The sequence below is a fragment of the Drosophila biarmipes genome, unplaced genomic scaffold (assembly GCF_025231255.1).
Source record: "Drosophila biarmipes strain raj3 unplaced genomic scaffold, RU_DBia_V1.1 ptg000008l, whole genome shotgun sequence".
Taxonomy (NCBI): Eukaryota; Metazoa; Arthropoda; class Insecta; order Diptera; family Drosophilidae; genus Drosophila; species Drosophila biarmipes.
In genome coordinates, this window is record NW_026114529.1 from 4,836,072 (window position 1) to 4,847,970 (window position 11,899).

The 11,899-nt window shown below is 34.6% G+C and overlaps 1 long non-coding RNA gene across 9 annotated transcripts in view; it reads right to left on the minus strand.

The window, feature by feature from the left end:
* Positions 1-1,417: 1,417 nt before the first annotated feature.
* Positions 1,418-11,899, minus strand: part of LOC122818020 (uncharacterized) — a 30,541-nt gene continuing 20,059 nt past the window's right edge. For 2 of the 9 annotated variants that reach the window (XR_007765139.1, XR_007765142.1), the window contains exon 3: positions 1,418-1,432. This is a non-coding gene — a long non-coding RNA (uncharacterized LOC122818020). Of the gene's footprint in view, positions 1,433-8,895; positions 9,280-9,750; positions 9,766-11,437; positions 11,458-11,865; positions 11,881-11,899 lie in introns of those variants that run through there. The other 7 variants (XR_007765137.1, XR_007765140.1, XR_007765138.1 and 4 more) reach the window with 5 other exon arrangements.

Sequence of the window (11,899 nt, forward strand, 5' to 3'; positions counted from 1 at the left end):
CCAAACAGGAAAAGAGTTTTGATATGCCAAGTTGATTAATAATTTTTTTTTATTTGTCGGTAGTTAAACCCTAATCTCCATAGTTTTCTTCTGTTTCAGTAAGTGATTTCTTTGGCACGAGAAGTTAATTAGTTTTTCAACTGTTTTATCTATTTCTTTGATTTGGCTATGGGTGTTCTTTAGTTTTTAACACTGATCATAAAATTATTGGAGCATATTGGTTCTGTTTCAAATCCGAATATATCAGTAAATTTGGTGCATGAGAGTACTTTTAAACATTTCATGAAAACATTTTGTTAGTTTGGATAGGACCTAATTGTATCTGATTTTACAATCTTTACTTTGTGGCTTTTGGCAGTTATCTAATGGTTAATAGTCAATGTTAGAAATGTTTATAATTTTATTGGTATCGGTTGCGTTTAAAATGCGGACAAAAGTATTACTAGAATTGGATATAGTGGTTACCTCGATAGTTTACTCTGCAATTGCCTCTATAATAACTACTTCGGTTATTTGTATACATTACACTGTGAATATTTGTTTCTTGATTACTGCAGTGTTACATATGTCAGTGTTATAGTGTCATTCATACTACTAAATGAGCTAGCTTCAAAATTTGCATATCTTTTGCATATCTTTATCAAAGTGGATATAACTTTTTTTGCCTGAATTTGTAAACATGTTCAGCATTTAATCCTTGGTCTATATATGATGTTTCTTCTTCTTCTTCTTCTATAACAACTACTTCGGTTATTTGTATACATTACACTGTGGTTATTTGTTTCTTGATTACTGCAGTGTTACATATGTCAGTGTTATAGTGTCAATCATACTACTAAATGAGCTAGCTTCAAAATTATGTTTAGTTTTTCCGCTTTTGCATATCTTTATCAAAGTGGATATAACTTTTTGGCCTGAATTTGTAAACATGTTCAGCATTTAATCCTTGGTCGATATATGATGTTTCTTGCAATTTACATAATAGAAGGATTATTTTTGATTTAATTACCTCTTTTCTTCATTTGGTCCTTTTTATTGACCAATTTTATTGCCGGGATGAATCGTTGGAGATGAATTTTCTTCCTATCGAATTTTTGGCAGCTACCTCGCCTGTTGTTGCTCCCATTCCATACTAAATATTTATTGTAATTATTATTTTTTGATTTTATTCCTTTGGGTTTGTATTTATTTCAGAAAATATTTTACACTTTCTAACAGTAGATAGTACTATTGCCTTCTGAGTTCTATTGCAATGGATAAGGGGGGAAAAAGTTAAGTTGGGCTTATCCATATACTTATGGAAAAGTCTTTTCTTTTTTATTTGACTATCGATAATACCTTATTCTCAAAATCTGGTTCCCTATCTAACGTAATTCTTATACACTCTTGAGTGTTCATATTTATAGCTTTGTTTAATACATTTTTTAGTAAACTTGAAATTTTTTATTTGTAAAATCAATTATGTTTATTTTTTGATTTTTTAGTTTTAATTTTTCTTTTCTCATTTTCAGTGATTTCTGATAGCAATTCATTTTGGTCATTTATTTACGCTTCTTTTACGTACGCGTAAAGAGATTTTTTAAATTATTTTTCCGAATATATTTTTAACACAATTGTTTGTGGTTTGATAAAATTAGATCTTGTCTAGATCGTTAGCTTGGCTTAAAGCCCATTTAGTTATACACCTTTTGTGTAGGATAAGCCTTTGTAAAGACAAAATAAACAACTATTATTAATAAAAATATATTCCTCAAATAAAGATCGATATTGGTAGATTCAATTTTGTTAATTACATTTGCAGTGAAGTCCACTGTTTTACGTTCGATCAACCCCATCATGGTTCTATCTTGTACATCAGAATCTTCAAATTTGCTTATAATATTATATTATTTTCTGTATTTAGGTTTTTTTAAATTTAGAATTTGGGATTGATTTTATTTTCGTTCTCAGCCCATTTTTTTGTTTTTACATCATTCTTTTTTTCCATATAGCTTTCCGGGCTATACTGCTTTACTTTTTTTAAATTTAGAATTTGGGATTGATTTTATTTTCGTTCTCAGCCTATTTTTTTGTTTTTACATCATTCTTTTTTTCCATATAGCTTTCCGGGCTATACTGCTATCGGGCAGAAAAGCGTTCCGATTTTTATTTGTATTTTGGATGTTTCTGTCCCTGGCTGCAACAGCTGGCCGTCGGCAGTTGGCCTATTCATGCTTCTTCGCTGACATAGGGGCAACCTGCCCCTCACACTTGTTGTCTCAGCTGCAGATGTCCTGGGCCTATGGGCTCAGGCGGTACCAGAGCCGGTCATAGCATAGGATTTTAGGCGAATTGATTTGCAATGGGGGCTCTCCAGTGGTCCCGGGCAATCCTTGGGATCTTGATTTTTTTTTGGTAGCTGCTTTGAAAGTGGAGGTGTTATTTTGTTTTCTTGGTTAATTGTCTTATTACTGAGTGAGCTGGAGTTATTGGCTTTATTTTTGTAAGACTTCATTGAGAAAATCAAGTTGTTCTTCTAATTTTTGGGATGTTACCTAGAAAGGTGACGGTTGTTTTTTAAATAAAAGCCACTTTATGAGAGATACTCTTTTGTTCATTTTATTGTTTACGCTCCTCGTTTCGCCATATCTCCATCTCTACTCTGTCCGATTTATTTTTTAAGGCTTCCAATTGCAGTTTTTCTTTTGCCGATTTTAAGTTCTTCAGCCTCTTTTATTCCATTTGTAGTTTCCGTAATTTTTCCTGGCTTTCTCACACTTGTTGCATTGTTTTAGATCGGGTATCTCTTTTAGTTAGATTCCATCCATGGGTCCTTGTGACACCATGTCACGGTCGCCGTGTAGTTCTTCACGTCGCCATCGCAATGTGTTTATTATTGTTGCCAGTGCTGTACCTCACACGTGTAGTAATCACTCGATCGATCGATCACAAGTCTTTATTTATTAAGTTGCCATTTCAGAATGTTTCTCTTAAGATTAAGTCTGGTCGATGGGCATTAGGCAGCAGCGGAAAAGAATGCTGACAATGCAATTGTGCATATATTCACAACGCTGGTACCCAATAAAATCATTATAGACTGCTTCTTGCGCGCAGTGCGCGCGAAATTTAAATCTTATTCAAGTAAGTCGGCCTGTGTGTGAAACATACCAACACAGCGACAGTTGTCTGCTGGGTGATCATATTACCAATGCACTTGAAAATGTGCTGGTCGTTAAACTTTTATATATTCTAAATTTAATGTTGTTGATGTACATTGTGTGTACCCAATTTGTGCGCATACTACAGTAGTCAATTGAGCCCTTTGCTGGTTCATTTGTTAATTAACGATGTTCCCTCTATCATAACACATTCTCGTGTAATAATGTAAGCTGATGATGTTAAGTTTTGTTTATCATATAATGGTTTATAGTTACAGACGGATATTAATTTTTTTCGTGAATGGTGTGGGTAAATTTTTTAAAATTTGTAACTGCCTTAAATGCAACGTTTTTATTGGGGTACTCCTACGTTTTTAAGTTACTTTCTTCAAAATACGCCACTCGACCGTATATATTCAGTAAACAATAAAGGTGCTTTTCTAAGCCCGATTTTTGAGTTTATTAAGCATTATTGAAAAGAATTTGATGACCGTCCTATTTTGGAATATTGTTCGTCAGTTTGGAGTCCACAGTATCAATCTTTTTCTTTATAGTTTGAACTGGGATTAAAACGTTAGGCTAACTTCCTACCAGAGAAGAATACTATTGCTTAATAAAATTGTAGAACAGTGCTTGGTACTATTTTAAATCAAAATTCTTTAAGAGGTGATATTGATTCTGTAGAACTTTTATACATAATGTGCATAAAATTTTTGTCTGCACGAGCCTTTTTGCGTTCTAGGTAATAATTATAACAACCCATATTATTTAATTTGCACTACAACTTCTAAATACTAATATTTTAACTGATTTGATTCGTCCATCGTCCGCATTGAAGCGCTGCAGGTCTTCAATAAATGTATGAGTTGTTAGATACAAGTTAGGATCCATTAAGGTCCATTGGTCCATTTAAGGTCCAATCAGGAGCGGTTGTTGTCGCTTATGTGCGGTACCCTGAGACCGAAGTTAGAATTATGCATTCAACTACCCATTTGAAGGAAGTCGAAACCAAATAGTCGTGTGGACTGCAAATGTTAGCTGTACACGCCAAACCCAGAAAAGGTTGCCTTATGGCGGTTTTGTTTTAATTCAAATTATTCGCCAACTCCTCCGTAATAAAATTGACCTGGGACCCCGAGTCTAAAAAACGTCTATCGTACAGTTTGTTTTCTGCCTGACTTTGAACCTCAACGAGACCCGTTGCGAATAAGATGTGATCGGTTCTTTGGGGCACAGGCTGACTGACTGAGGCACTCACACTGAGATGATTGGCTGGTTGAGACCTCATGCCTTTTGCGTGGACAATTAATTCAAAGAATTATACTTTTTACGAATTTGAACCGAGCTCCTACTGACTTGCAGAAGTGACATTTCAAGTTTGGTTCTTCGCCAGGTCGGGATACAGATAATGCAGTTTTACTATAACTACGCTTGTTTAGGGAGCTCTTCTGCCTGTCGTGGATTCGTCAGACGCTTAGTGTTAATAACGTTTATTAGGCGCTTCTGAGCAATCTTTCCATACATTTTGGGACCTACTAATAGGTAATTGAATTCCACCCATTGTGCCCAGCAACTTCCCTTTTTTGAATATTTTCATACACCTTTTCCCTCTAACAACCAAACAAAGAATGATATACACTTCAAACTTGGTACAGATGTTGGGGAAGATGTTGGGAAGAGTACCAACATACCAAAACAAACAAATTGATAATCGAAAATATGTGGCCCGCGAAATTTCAAAAGTCACCTTACTTTTTAAACTCACCTCTTATATACCAATGCAATGCTGCTGGAAGTGAAAGAGCTTCTGCACTGTCCCACAGCACAGAAGAAATGTCATAGGCGATTGAAACATATGCGAAAAGTCCGATACAACCAAATGGTTGGGCCTTTATGCGGTGGATGATTAATAGCACAGTGATATTATGACATGGGTTTTCGTAAAGTTTAAAGGTATCATCGATGTAAACGTTCAATCGCTTTACAGAATACTGCGATGAAATGAAGATTGGGGATGGTTAGGTTGGAGGCCGCTGACGGTCTCCTGCAACGAGTTTAAGGTCAGAGACGCATCCGATGTGCGCTCCATCTACGAGGTTCAGATTTCTGACGCACCGACGACGAAATATAAGTCTGACTCACCACTCTCCAGTGACGAAAGAACAAGCTGTTATGCCACCGCTCTATGGGTACCGACGAGATGGAAATTCCCTAACTTAGTCGATGTGCACTAACGCAGTCGATGTGCACTCCTTCTACGATGTGCCTTAGGATCTCTGCAGGGCCCAGCCGACTGGATGGACGTTAGAGCGTAGAAATTTGTGCGGTCCTTATCCAAGATTGAAATTGAGACCCTCTTCCGACGACGAGACGTAGGCTAGTGTCCACCGCTATGTAGGGGAGCTGTTAAAGTTTAAGTTAACCACTATTGTAATCTTACAATCACAAAGCACTCTGTTATCTATGATGGTCACCACGCAACAAAGAATGCCAACACTGGTTCAAAACCGGAACATGCTGTTACAGCTGCTTGCAGCAACAAAGTCCAAATTGTTATGGCAAATCTACGAATAACAATGGTGAACGCCAATGGCGTTTTACGGCACAATCTTGAAGTAACACAGTTCCTGAATGAAAATCATAGCAACTTTATGCTACTGGTAAGGACGCACCTTACAAACAAATACAACTTTCAAATAAGAGGCTATACTTTCTAGATTTTGCAGTGACATAAAACATTCCTCGCAATATAATAAGCGCCAAGGCACTTTCAGAGCTGTCGTTAAACCAATTACTCTTTTTCAAAGCCCAAAAACTACAGATCGTCTGTGGCTACAATATAAAAAGTATTTAAGCTCACACATCAAATTAATCCCTCAGTTCTACCGATGCTCTTGAAGAAATATTCGCGGAGGCAGCCACTATCCCAACACCCATGCAATTGAACGGCTAGTCCTAGAGGCGCCTGCGACGTGCCTGGCAAACAACGTCTTAAGAAATCCATACGCACACTAAATCGAGCTTTAAAGCAAGAAACAGAAAATGCGCAACTCCGGTACTTTAAAAAAAACTTTTGCCAAACAGTACAAAACACCCTCTGTGGAGGGCTCACCCAAATCTGAGCTCTCCTTCGAAACAATCCGATAAGCAATCTATCAGGTAGCTGGGTCCGCAGCGACGAAGATAGAGCCGAAACTTTTGCTTCACATCTCCGGGACAACTTCCAGGCGAACCCTGCCATTCCTTTTCTATTTGTTTGTACAGCCAAAGAAGACCGCAAAAGTCGTTGGGGAACTGAAACCGAAGAATGCACCTGGCGGTAACCAAACAAACCCAAAAATGTTAATTGAACTTCTTAACTCTGCCATTGAGGTTATTTGTCAGCTCTTCAATGCACAGTGGTTGATTCCATAGGCCAAATGTAAGAAAACAGAAGTCCGAAATCGGTCACTTTTTGTCTTTAAATTTTTTCCTAATAGAGAAATAAAACGAACAGTATTTTCATTTTCGGTTTATCTCATTCCCTCGCTGTACGAATAGCGACAGAAGAGAGACAAAGAAAACAAGCGCTCGTTGAAGTGAACCAGTGAACCCAGCTTAAAAATTAGCTCTTGCAAAAAAATGTAATTAAAATATTAAATCGTGTCCAATCATCATCAAGTAAAATGCATTATGAAAATGAAAGCATGTACTATAAAACTGAGTAATTTTATTTTCCATGTAAAGGAAAGTTAGGGATGCTTCCAGTCCCGAGAACGCTAGTGTCATCATTCTTTGAAATGAATTAGGTGCGATTTTTACACCGTAAGGTAATCGCTTAAATCGGTTTAAGCCAGTGCTCGTTGAAAATGACGTTATGTTTCTGGATTGTTTTTCTAAAGTAATTTGGTGTAAGCCAGACATTATCCAAAGAGGAAAAGAGAAACCTGCCAAGTTGATTAATAATTTTTTTATTTGTCGGTAGTTAAACCCTAATCTCCATAGTTTTCTTCTGTTTCAGACAGTGATTTCATTAGCACGAGAAGTAATGGGCCATTGTACTCTGATACGGCCATCCAAATTTGCTTATATATTATTTCCTGTATTTAGGTTTTTTTAAATTCAGAATTTGTGATTGATTTTAATTTCGGGCTTAGCCTTTTTTTTTTGTTTTTACATCATTCTTTTTTTTCCATAAAGCTTTCCGGGCTATACTGCTATCGGGCAGAAAAGCGTTCCGCTTAATTTTACAAGCGCTCGTTGAAGTGAACCAGTGAAACTAGCTTAAAAATTAGCTCTTGCAAAAAAATTTAATTAAAATATTAAATCGTGTCCAATCATCATCAAGTAAAATGCATTATGAAAATGAAGGCATGTACTATAAAACTAAGTAATTTTATTTTCCATGTAAAGGAAAGCTCGGGATGCTTCCAGTCCCGAGAACGCTAGTGTCATCATTCTTTGAAATGAATTAGGTGCGATTTTTACACCGTAAGGTAATCGCTTAAAGCGGTTTAAGCCAGGGCTCGTTGAAAATGACATTATGTTTCTGGATTGTTTTTCTGAAGTAATTCGGTGTAAACCAGACATTATCCAAACAGGAAAAGAGTTTTGATCTGCCAAGTTGATTAATAATTTTTTTTTATTTGTCGGTAGTTAAACCCTAGTCTCCATAGTTTTCTTCTGTTTCAGTAAGTGATTTCTTTGGCACGAGAAGTAATGGGCCATTGTACTCTGATACGGCCATCCTTAATTAGTTTTTCAACTGTTTTATCTATTTCTTTGATTTGGCTATGGGTGTTCTTTAGTTTTTAACACTGATCATAAAATTATTGGAGTATTTTGGGTTTGTTTCAAATCCGAATATATCAGTAAATTTGGTGCATGAGAGTACTTTTAAACATTTCATGAAAAAATTTTGTTAGTTTGGATAGGACCTAATTGTATCTGATTTTACAATCTTTACTTTGTGGCTTTTGGCAGTTATCTAATGGGCAGAAAAGCGTTCCGCTTAATTTTACAAGCGCTCGTTGAAGTGAACCAGTGAAACTAGCTTAAAAATTAGCTCTTGCAAAAAAATTTAATTAAAATATTAAATCGTGTCCAATCATCATCAAGTAAAATGCATTATGAAAATGAAGGCATGTACTATAAAACTAAGTAATTTTATTTTCCATGTAAAGGAAAGCTCGGGATGCTTCCAGTCCCGAGAACGCTAGTGTCATCATTCTTTGAAATGAATTAGGTGCGATTTTTACACCGTAAGGTAATCGCTTAAAGCGGTTTAAGCCAGGGCTCGTTGAAAATGACATTATGTTTCTGGATTGTTTTTCTGAAGTAATTCGGTGTAAACCAGACATTATCCAAACAGGAAAAGAGTTTTGATCTGCCAAGTTGATTAATAATTTTTTTTTATTTGTCGGTAGTTAAACCCTAGTCTCCATAGTTTTCTTCTGTTTCAGTAAGTGATTTCTTTGGCACGAGAAGTAATGGGCCATTGTACTCTGATACGGCCATCCTTAATTAGTTTTTCAACTGTTTTATCTATTTCTTTGATTTGGCTGTGGGTGTTCTTTAGTTTTTAACACTGATCATAAAATTATTGGAGCATATTGGTTCTGTTTCAAATCCGAATATATCAGTAAATTTGGTGCATGAGAGTACTTTTAAACATTTCATGAAAACATTTTGTTAGTTTGGATAGGACCTAATTGTATCTGATTTTACAATCTTTACTTTGTGGCTTTTGGCAGTTATCTAATGGTTAATAGTCAATGTTAGAAATGTTTATAATTTTATTGGTATCGGTTGCGTTTAAAATGCGGACAAAAGTATTACTAGAATTGGATATAGTGGTTACCTCGATAGTTTACTCTGCAATTGCCTCTATAATAACTACTTCGGTTATTTGTATACATTACACTGTGAATATTTGTTTCTTGATTACTGCAGTGTTACATATGTCAGTGTTATAGTGTCATTCATACTACTAAATGAGCTAGCTTTAAATTTTTTTTTAGTTTTTCCGCTTTTGCATATATTTATAAAAGTGGATATAACTTTTTGGCCTGAATTTGTAAACATGTGCAGCATTTAATCCTTGGTCGATATATGATGTTTCTTGCAATTTACATAATAGAAGGATTATTTTTGATTTAATTACCTGTTTTCTTCATTTGGTCCTTTATATTGACCAATTTTATTGCCGTGATGAATCGTTGGAGATGAATTTTCTTCCTATCGAATTTGGCAGCTACCTCGCCTGGCAATATATTGTCTATTGCGTCTTTTACTTGTCAAAAGTTTCTTTGATTTCTCGGGTATGGAGAGTTAGTTGCTCCCATTCCATACTAAATATTTATTGTAATTATTATTTTTTGATTTTATTCCTTTGGGTTTGTATTTATTTCAGAAAATATTTTACACTTTCTAACAGTAGATAGTACCATTGCATTCTGAGTTCTATTGCAATGTATAAGGGGGGAAAAAGTTATGTTGGGCTTATCCATATACTTATGAAAAAGTCTTTTCTCTTTTTCTGACTATCGGTAATACCCTATTCTCAAAATCTGGTTCCCTATCTAACGTAATTCTTATACACTCTTGAGTGTTCATATTTATAGCTTTGTTTAATACATTTTTTAGTAAACTTAAAATTTTTTATTTGTAAAATCAATTATGTTTATTTTTTGATTTTTTAGTTTTAATTTTTTTTATCTAATTTTCAGTGATTTCTGATAGTCAATTAATTTTGCTCATTAATTTACGCTTCTTGTACGTACGAGTAAAGAGATTTTTTTTCGGAATATCTTTTTAACACAATTGTTTGTGGTTTGATAAAATTAGATCTTGTCTAGATCGTTAGCTTGGCTTAAAGCCCATTTAGTTATACACCTTTTGTGTAAGATAAGTCTTTGTACTATTATTAAAAAAAATATATTCGTCAAATAAGGAACAATATTGGTAGATTCAATTTTGTTAATTACATTTGCAGTGAAGTCCACTGTTTTACGTTCGATCAACCCCATCATGGTTCTATCTTGTACATCAAAATCTTCAAATTTGCTTATAATATTATATTATTTTCTGTATTTAGGTTTTTTTAAATTCAGAATTTGTGATTGATTTTAATTTCCGGCTTAGCCTTTTTTTTGTTTTTACATCATTCTTTTTTTTCCATATAGCTTTCCGGGCTATACTGCTATCGGGCAGAAAAGCGTTCCGCTTAATTTTACAAGCGCTCGTTGAAGTGAACCAGTGAACCCAGCTTAAAAATTAGCTCTTGCAAAATAATTTAATTAAAATATTAAATCGTGTCCAATCATCATCAAGTAAAATGCATTATGAAAATGAAAGCATGTACTATAAAACTGAGTAATTTTATTTTCCATGTAAAGGAAAGCTCGGGATGCTTCCAGTCCCGAGAACGCTAGTGTCATCATTCTTTGAAATGAATTAGGTGCGATTTTTACACCGTAAGGTAGTCGCTTAAAGCGGTTTAAGCCAGGGCTCGTTGAAAATGACGTTATGTTTCTGGATTGTTTTTCTAAAGTAATTTGGTGTTAACCAGACATTATCCAAACAGGAAAAGAGTTTTTATCGGCCAAGTTGATTAATAATTTTTTTTTATTTGTCGGTAGTTAAACCCTAGTCTCCATAGTTTTCTTCTGTTTCAGTAAGTGATTTCTTTGGCACGAGAAGTAATGGGCCATTGTACTCTGATACGGCCATCCTTAATTAGTTTTTCAACTGTTTTATCTATTTCTTTGATTTGGCTATGGGTGTTCTATAGTTTTTAACACAAAATCCAAATATATCAGTAAAATTGGTGCGTGAGAGTACTTTTAAACATTTCAGGAAAACATTTTGTTAGTTTGGATCGAACCTAATTGTATCTGATTTTACAATCTTTACTTTGTGGTTTTTGGCAGTTATCTAATGGTTAATAGTCAATGTTAGAAAAGTTTATAATTTTATTGGTATCGGTTGCGTTTAAAATGCGGACAAAAGTATTACTAGAATTGGATATAGTGGTTACCTCGATAGTTTACTCTGCCATTGCCTCTATAACAACTACTTCGGTTATTTGTATACATTACACTGTGGTTATTTGTTTCTTGATTACTGCAGTGTTACATATGTCAGTGTTATAGTGTCATTCATACTACTAAATGAGCTAGCTTCAAAATTTTGTTTAGTTTTTCCGCTTTTGCATATCTTTATCAAAGTGGATATAACTTTTTTGCCTGAATTTGTAAACATGTTCAGCATTTAATCCTTGGTCGATATATGATGTTTCTTGCAATTTACATAATAGAAGGATTATTTTTGATTTAATTACCTCTTTTCTTCATTTGGTCCTTTTTATTGACCAATTTTATTGCCGTGATGAATCGTTGGAGATGAATTTTCTTCCTATCGAATTTTGGGCAGCTACCTCGCCTGTTGTTGCTCCCATTCCATACTAAATATTTATTGTAATTATTATTTTTTGATTTTATTCCTTTGGGTTTGTATTTATTTCAGAAAATATTTTCCACTTTCTAACAGTAGATAGTACTATTGCCTTCTGAGTTCTATTGCAATGGATAAGGGGGGAAAAAGTTAAGTTGGGCTTATCCATATACTTATGGAAAAGTTTTTTCTTTTTTTTTTGACTATCGATAATACCTTATTCTCAAAGTCTGGTTCCCTATCTAACGTAATTCTTATACACTCTTGAGTGTTCATATTTATAGCTTTGTTTAATACATTTTTTAGTAAACTTAAAATTTTTTATTTGT